General features: G+C 45.9%; 1 protein-coding gene across 6 annotated transcripts in view; it reads left to right on the top strand.

Annotated features, from left to right (window-relative positions):
- The first annotated feature begins 4,736 nt into the window (after positions 1–4,736).
- CPQ (carboxypeptidase Q) overlaps positions 4,737–6,933 on the top strand; it is a 505,229-nt gene continuing 503,032 nt past the window's right edge. For all 6 annotated transcript variants that reach the window (XM_057532254.1, XM_057532249.1, XM_057532253.1 and 3 more), the window contains exon 1: positions 4,737–4,860. The gene's annotated coding sequence lies outside the window, so the exon portion shown is untranslated. The remainder of the gene's footprint in view (positions 4,861–6,933) is intronic.

The following is a 6,933-nucleotide window of genomic DNA, read 5'->3' as shown; positions in this document are numbered from 1 at the left end:
TACACATTCAATAATTACTGAACACAAATGTAAGATATTGGAAATGAATCTTCATGAGATAGATGGGGGTCATGGGGATCTATAGAACTCTGATTAAGGGCATTATCAAAATGTCCCTTAGGACTTGCCTGGTGGTGCAGTGGTTAAGAATCTGCCTGACAATGCAGGGTACACAGGGTCAAGCCCTGGTCCGGGAAGATCCCCCATGCTGCGGAGCGACTAAGCCCGAGCGCCACAACTACTGAGCCTGTGCTCTAGGGCCTGCGAGCCACAACTACTGAGCCCATGTGCCACAGCTACTGAAGCCCACGTGCCTAGAGCCTGTGCTCTGAAACAAGAGAAGCCACCGCAATGAGAAGCCCACGCACCGCAATGAAGAGTAGCCCCCGCTCGCTGCAACTAGAGAAAGCCCGCACGCAGCAAGAAAGACCCAACACAGCCATAAATAAATAAATAAATAAATGTATATATTAAAAAAAATGTCCCTTAGCTTGGCCTCTGGGGCATCTTTTCCCTCAGGACAATGCACTTTAGGGAGGTGTGGGATATGTGAGAGGAATTCTTTCTTGAGCTTCTGGATCTTAAGACTCCTCATGCCTGTCTGTCCTTTAGAAATTCCTTCAGCACTAAGATGACTACACACTCCAGTTTATGCCTGTTGCCCTGGGGTAATTATTAACAGCACCGCTGTCACTCTCTAAGTATCTCAGTTTGGAGGATATTATTGATCACCCCATCAAGTACCCCTTGTGGTCCCCCAAGGGAACATTATTCAGATTTGAAGACGGCTCTTGTAAACAAAGGGATGACTGACATTTCTTTTTCTCCCGTTAAACTGTAAAAATATTCATTGTATACTTATGTTCCATGCTCTATATTAGTTACTTTGACATATGTTATCATCAGAATTACCATATGAGATGTTTTTATTGTACCCCCTCTTTTTTAACAGATAAGAAAACTGAAAACCCAGAGAGCTTAACTGACCGGTCACAGGTAGTAAGTGACTAAACCAGAACCCAAGCCTTGCTCCTTGTTTCTAAAGCCTGTACTTATAATCAGGTGTAGTCCCTGTGTCTCCAGACTTGTATTGATTCCCTTCCCTGGGGCATGGGGTCCCACCTGTTGAAACTCAGACTGTAGTGTAGGTCTGCTCACTGCCAGACTGCCCTTTTGCCCAAATCTTCACATCAAAAGCCTCCTACCAGGCTCCCTTTTACAGTGGTCAGCACTTTCTCTTCATCCCTCTCCTGGTTCTGTCCACCAGCATCTCTCCTCTGGGTGACTGCGCAGTGCCCAATCCACTTGGCAAAGGCAGCCAGAGCCATCTCTCCAAAATGCTAACTTCATCGTTCCACTCACCTGCCTAAGCCAGTCTGGTGCTTCCCATAAAGATGAAGTCTGAAACTCTTACCAAGATTTACCAGGCTCTTCTCAAATGTACATGTCAGGCTTACTGAACTTTCTCCTTTTTCTTCTCCAGTCCCTCCCACTTTGCCACTTATTTGTCCCCCACACACATCCACCTCCCAAACCTGTCTTCTATTCATACTTGAGGTCTTAGTTTAGATCTCCGGGCAGCTTGCCTGGGCTTTGTGAGCCACTCTCTGTCCCACTAACTTTGGTGCCTTTCCAGTGGTGTGCTGGAGCCAACTGGAACAGGCTCTCAAAGCCGATTGTTCGTGTCACGTCCCGGATTCAGCATTGTGGGACGTAATGTTGGCATCTCGAAATTGGCCATTGTGGGAGTATTCGCATCAGGGAAATTGACAAATGTTACAAACCAGGATTTTTTTTTTTAACTGATCAATAAACATTTACTGGAACAATACTGTGCCCCTCCTATATTTTCATAACACTTGGAACACCATTTACTTCATTCATTCAATGAATGTTTACCCACTGCCTACTACATGTCAGATATTGTTCATGTCGCTGAGGATATAAAGGTGGGCAAATAAGATAATCCTTGCCATCATGGAGCTGACAGTGTTGAATGGGGGAGACTGACCTTAGTCAAATATCCACATAAACTACATTTAAAATGATAATTATGTTAAGACCTAAAAACGCTGTAAAAATCTATAATAGGATATTTGACCTAGTCTAGGAAGGATTTCCTGAGCTAAAATTGGATGAAGGATAAATTTAGGTTTAGGAAGGAACCAGATGAGGGGACATTCCAGGTCCAGGGAACAACATGTGCTATGGTTGGAGGGAGCCTGACCCCCAGGAGCAAGGGAAATAGGACAAGCGTGGCAGACGGGAACCAGGAAGCTTGCTGGGAGAGGCAGCTGCAGAGTAGAGGCTACACAGAGTTTTGTAGGTCCCACCAAAGAGTTTCGTCTTGATCCTAAGAGCCATGGAAAGTCACTGAAGTGTTTTGAGCAGGAAGAACTCATGGTGCAGTGGAAAATCAGCATAGCATGGCGGTTCAGAAATCAACTCTGGAGCCTGGCTGCCTGGCTTGGAAGGCTGACTCCGCGACTTACTAGCATCTTACTAGTAACTTCTCTGTGCCTCAGTTTCCTCATGGGTTAAATGGTGATAAAATAATACCTACTCTGCCGGACCGTTTATAAAGCATAAAGGAAATTCCAGTTGGAGAAAGCAGCACTGAAAGATGTGGAGATACACAAACGACACTGACTCAGGAGCTTAAAGTTTAACGCCAGACATCAATAAAAGACACGGATGCGGGGTGGGGTGGGGGTGGGGATTCCCTGGCGGTCCAGTGGTTAGGATTTCACTGCGGGAGCCAGGTTCAATCCCTGGTCGGGGAACTAAGATCCCACAAGCCACGTGGTGTGGCCAAAAACCCCCCAAAAAACAAAAAGCACAAACCAGTGGGGGAAAAATGTTGTAGTAGAGGGACCAAAGGGTGATTCATTTCAACTTCAAAGCAAATGCGGAGGCTTTATGGAGGAGGGCTCACCTCAAGGTTGACAGTATAGGCCTGCTCAGGTCAGAGTGCTAGCTCTGCACCTCACTAGCTTTGTGATTTGACTTCCCTAATCCTCAGTGTCTTCATCTGTAAAGTGGGAATAATAATAATACCTAACTCATAGAGTTGATAAGAATTCACAGTTAATGCATGTAAAGTCTTGGCATAAAGTACCCAATAAATGTGAAGCTATTATTATTATTATAACGTTACGAGTTGAACCTTGAGTGAGAAGAACTTTGATTGGCACTGAAGGAATAAAAGGCCCCAAAGTCAAAAAGCATCTGACGCATTTGAAGAACAGCAAGTCAAAAGGCACTTTTAAGTATGGTCATCAGTGTGAATCTATGAACTGTTTTTACTGACCTGGGATGAGATAAATATAGAAATTGAGAGTAAACACTTAGAAATTAAAAGAACACAAAAATAAATTGACAGTAATTTTATTTTTGTATACCTGTTATATACCTGTAATGAAAATTGGGGCTTGTAGTTTTTTATGTCTTTTTTCACTTTTCCAGCAAGTTTTTAATTTATCTTACAAGAATGACAGTCTATAACTTATCGGAAATAATAAAACGTGTCCTTTACCTCAGATAGTTTGAGAAAAAAGTAATTCAATGGAGCTGGATATAGCACCGTAGAGATGATCCTGCAAAGGTGGGCCAGGGTCACATTGTGAGGAACTACTTTGAATGTCTGAGTTCACACTTTATTCTGTGGGCAACGGGGTTACTAAAGTTTAGAGAGATTGTTAACTGAGGGTTAAGTGTATGCAGGAAAATGGACATTGCAAGTTTTGTACTTTTTTAAGTTCCCAGTGAGCACGTGTTTTTTCTTTTTTTTTTTAATTAAAAGGTTTTTTGTTTTTGTTTTTTTTCTGGTTAAAGAGGAGACCTGAATTGCTCCGTGTTTCACAAAGATAACTGTTTGTATTTGATAAGAGTGTGGTTAAATAAAGGAATTCAAATTTATCAAAACAGAAAACATTGAAACTACGTGAGCACACACTTTGTGACCAGCGATGCGAGTGACTCGTTGAGATAAGCTACGCCGGGTAATCAGACGAGTCTCCTTTCTTCTTGGGCACCCTTATATAATTAACACATAAACCAAAGAGACAGGACTCTTTCTGATCTCCCAGTTCGGGTCCTCTTGTGCACCTTCCATCATCACCGCCTCTCTAACAATCCTGCCCTGCAGGATGGGACAATAACGGTTTAATAACCGCGTATCCTTGGGCGGCGTTTGACAGCTTACAAAGCGTGGGGTTTCCAGAAGCCCTTATGCAGGCGCAGAGACAGAGCAACACCTTTCACGCTTTCCTTTCAGCTCCACAACCCCTTCCTTCCCTACCCGCACGGCCACTCATGAAAGCACAGGACACCTCGGCCAAGCGCTTCGGCCCACCGGAGGTTACAGCTCTGGAAACCTCCGCCGCCCAGAGACCCGCGAGGGCCTGAGGGCGACGCTCGGGCGCTTTGGCCCCTAAATAAAGAAGCAAGGCCGAGGGGCCAGGACCCAGGGTGGGACACTGATTTTCTAACGGGAGCCAGAGCCAGAAGGTGAGGCACCAGCTGGTCGGCCCGCGGCCCTCGGGTTTCCCGAGGCGCAGCGAGGCGCCGCCTCCACCACGCCCTCCCGCCCGCGCCCAGCGTCTCGCGTCCCGGGCCGCTGCGCCCCGCCTTCCCGCCCAGTGCGCAGAGGGCAGGACCGCGGTTACCCGGCAGCGTGACCCTGGGCGCCGCCGCCGCCGCTTCCGCAGCCCGAACGGCCGACCAGGTGCGTGCGCCGCTGGCCGGGCAGTGCCCCCTGGGAGGCTGGGCCCGGCTCCTCCCGGCGGGCGGGCCGAGGCGGTGCCGGCCCCGGTGTGGACTTCCCAAGTCACCCATTCGTGGGAGCGGCTGACGGACGGGGTAGGGAGGCCACCGGGAGACGGGCCGGGCGTGCGGCTTCCGCGACAAGGGCCCAGAAATGGGGAAGCCGCGTGCGGTCGCCGGGATGGAGGGCGATGCTGTGCACGGAGGGCAGCGAGCCGGGCGTGATGGCTCCTTTTCCCTCTTGTCTCGGGGAGGGGAGGTGCCCCGCCCCAAGCCGCGCAGGAACTTCCTTCGCCCGTATCTGGAACCAACACCTAGTTCCCCTGAACCTCCAGGTTGCTTTATCGGGTTTCCTTTGTGGTTCTTTTCGCCTTTTATCTTGTACTTTCATTTTTGGTGTGTACGTCTAGGCTCCAGGCAGGCTCTTAAGTTACACGGGGGCAGAGCCCCTGTCGGACTTCTCAGGTACTCTCGGTAGTACTCAAGTGAGCAATCGAATGAATGAGTGAGTTCCTATGAGGGAGAACTGGTGAATTAATGAATGAGTACACATGAAGTAGAGCTGAATGAAGAAATACATGAATGGATATAAATACACACGACGAGGAGGCAGTGGAGACACAGGCTTACAACTCTTATCTTCTGGTAGTTTCCCAAAAGCTGTGTGAATGTGGCACTCTTGTAAATGGAGTCATTCTGACTGTGGCTACTTAAAAGTTCTATTCTGTGCTGTTTTAAAAGAAAATAATCACCAGAAGCACCCCCTCATATTTCCACTCTAAGTAGATTTTCCTATATGCGTTGCTTAAAGCAAAGTATGCCTAGGCTTTTTTTTTTTTTTTCTTGAGTTTTGCTTTCTACTTTGGAGAATCATTGTCACTATAATATTATTTAATGTATTTCTGAAAGATAAGGATGAATCTGAAGGTAGTACCACATGACTCTGCTTTTAGTAACTTGTTTGTAAAACCAGATGTTTCTTTCAATTAAGGATTGTGGAGGATCTTGTCTGTCTTCCTGAGACAAGTGCTGGCTGGTTTGTGGGTGACTGAAGAAGGCTGAATATAGTTCAGAGAGGAAAAGAGAGACATTTCTCGGTGTGCAGACACTTTGGAAGTGACATAGGTTGAGACTGCATTAATTTGATTGGTCAACTGCATCACTTCTAGGTTTCCACACCCAGGTTTCAGAAAAGCTGGATGACTTTAGACGTGTTACTTGATCTCTTTAGGTCTCAGTTTCTTAATCTCCAAGATGCAGGAGGTTAGGTAGGGCCCCTTCTTGAGTTAGGCTTCTAGGATTCTCTTTTATCGGTTAAAAGGTGAAATTGCAGGTGATTTCATGAAGCCTGCTCACTTCAGCTGCTCTACTTGGGATTCTGTAGAATTTTGGCTCCACCGTTTTCTCTGCAAATTCCAACTCATTCCTCATCCTCTCCACATCTGCTACAAAAGGACCTGGGAGCTTGCGATGAGAATTATAGACTCTGGGCTGGAGGGGAGAAAGAAGGGCAAGATTGTTTTGTGCATTGCCCCAGGTTCCTGGTCCTGGGTCTAACTTGTTTCCAATACAACCAGCCTGACAATGCCATATATTTTCAGTATATCTAGGAAGTTATATCACTGTTAATTTGCCTGCATTTGAGATTAGTTATCATAGATCACAACATTTTGGAAACGGAAGGACCTTAGAGATTTTTTAAAGGCACTTAAAAAGTCATTTTACATACGTATTAAAATATTTCTTGCATGCTACATTTCACAAACACAAAGTCCCAAACATGTTAAATAAAGTAAAATTAATGTTACCTACTTCAGTGCTTTCAAGTCTATTGGGAGAAGTGAAGTCAAACATGGTGCTTGGTGAAAAAGACCAACTTTCTCTGATTCTTTTCTCAAAGATCCAATTATGAGGTCACATGTGGTTCTGGCATGGAATGTAACAGAGGTGATATTTATGGGGCACTGACCACTCACCAAGCACTGTTATATTTAACCTTTTTACTTGTATTGTCCCACTTATTCCTCGCTATAAACCTACGTGCTAGGTACAATTGTAATCCCTATTCAACCTTCCTAAATGGAAACAGTGCTTGGGAAATGGGAAAGTCAGGCATTCAAAACACAGGCAGATGGAGGCAGGGTTTCTGCCAGAAATATAGACAATCCC

Source organism: Balaenoptera acutorostrata, chromosome 17 (genome assembly GCF_949987535.1).
Source record: "Balaenoptera acutorostrata chromosome 17, mBalAcu1.1, whole genome shotgun sequence".
Lineage (NCBI taxonomy): Eukaryota > Metazoa > Chordata > Mammalia > Artiodactyla > Balaenopteridae > Balaenoptera > Balaenoptera acutorostrata.
The sequence above is the reverse complement of the archived record's forward strand: the minus strand, read 5'-3'. Positions and strand labels throughout refer to the sequence as shown.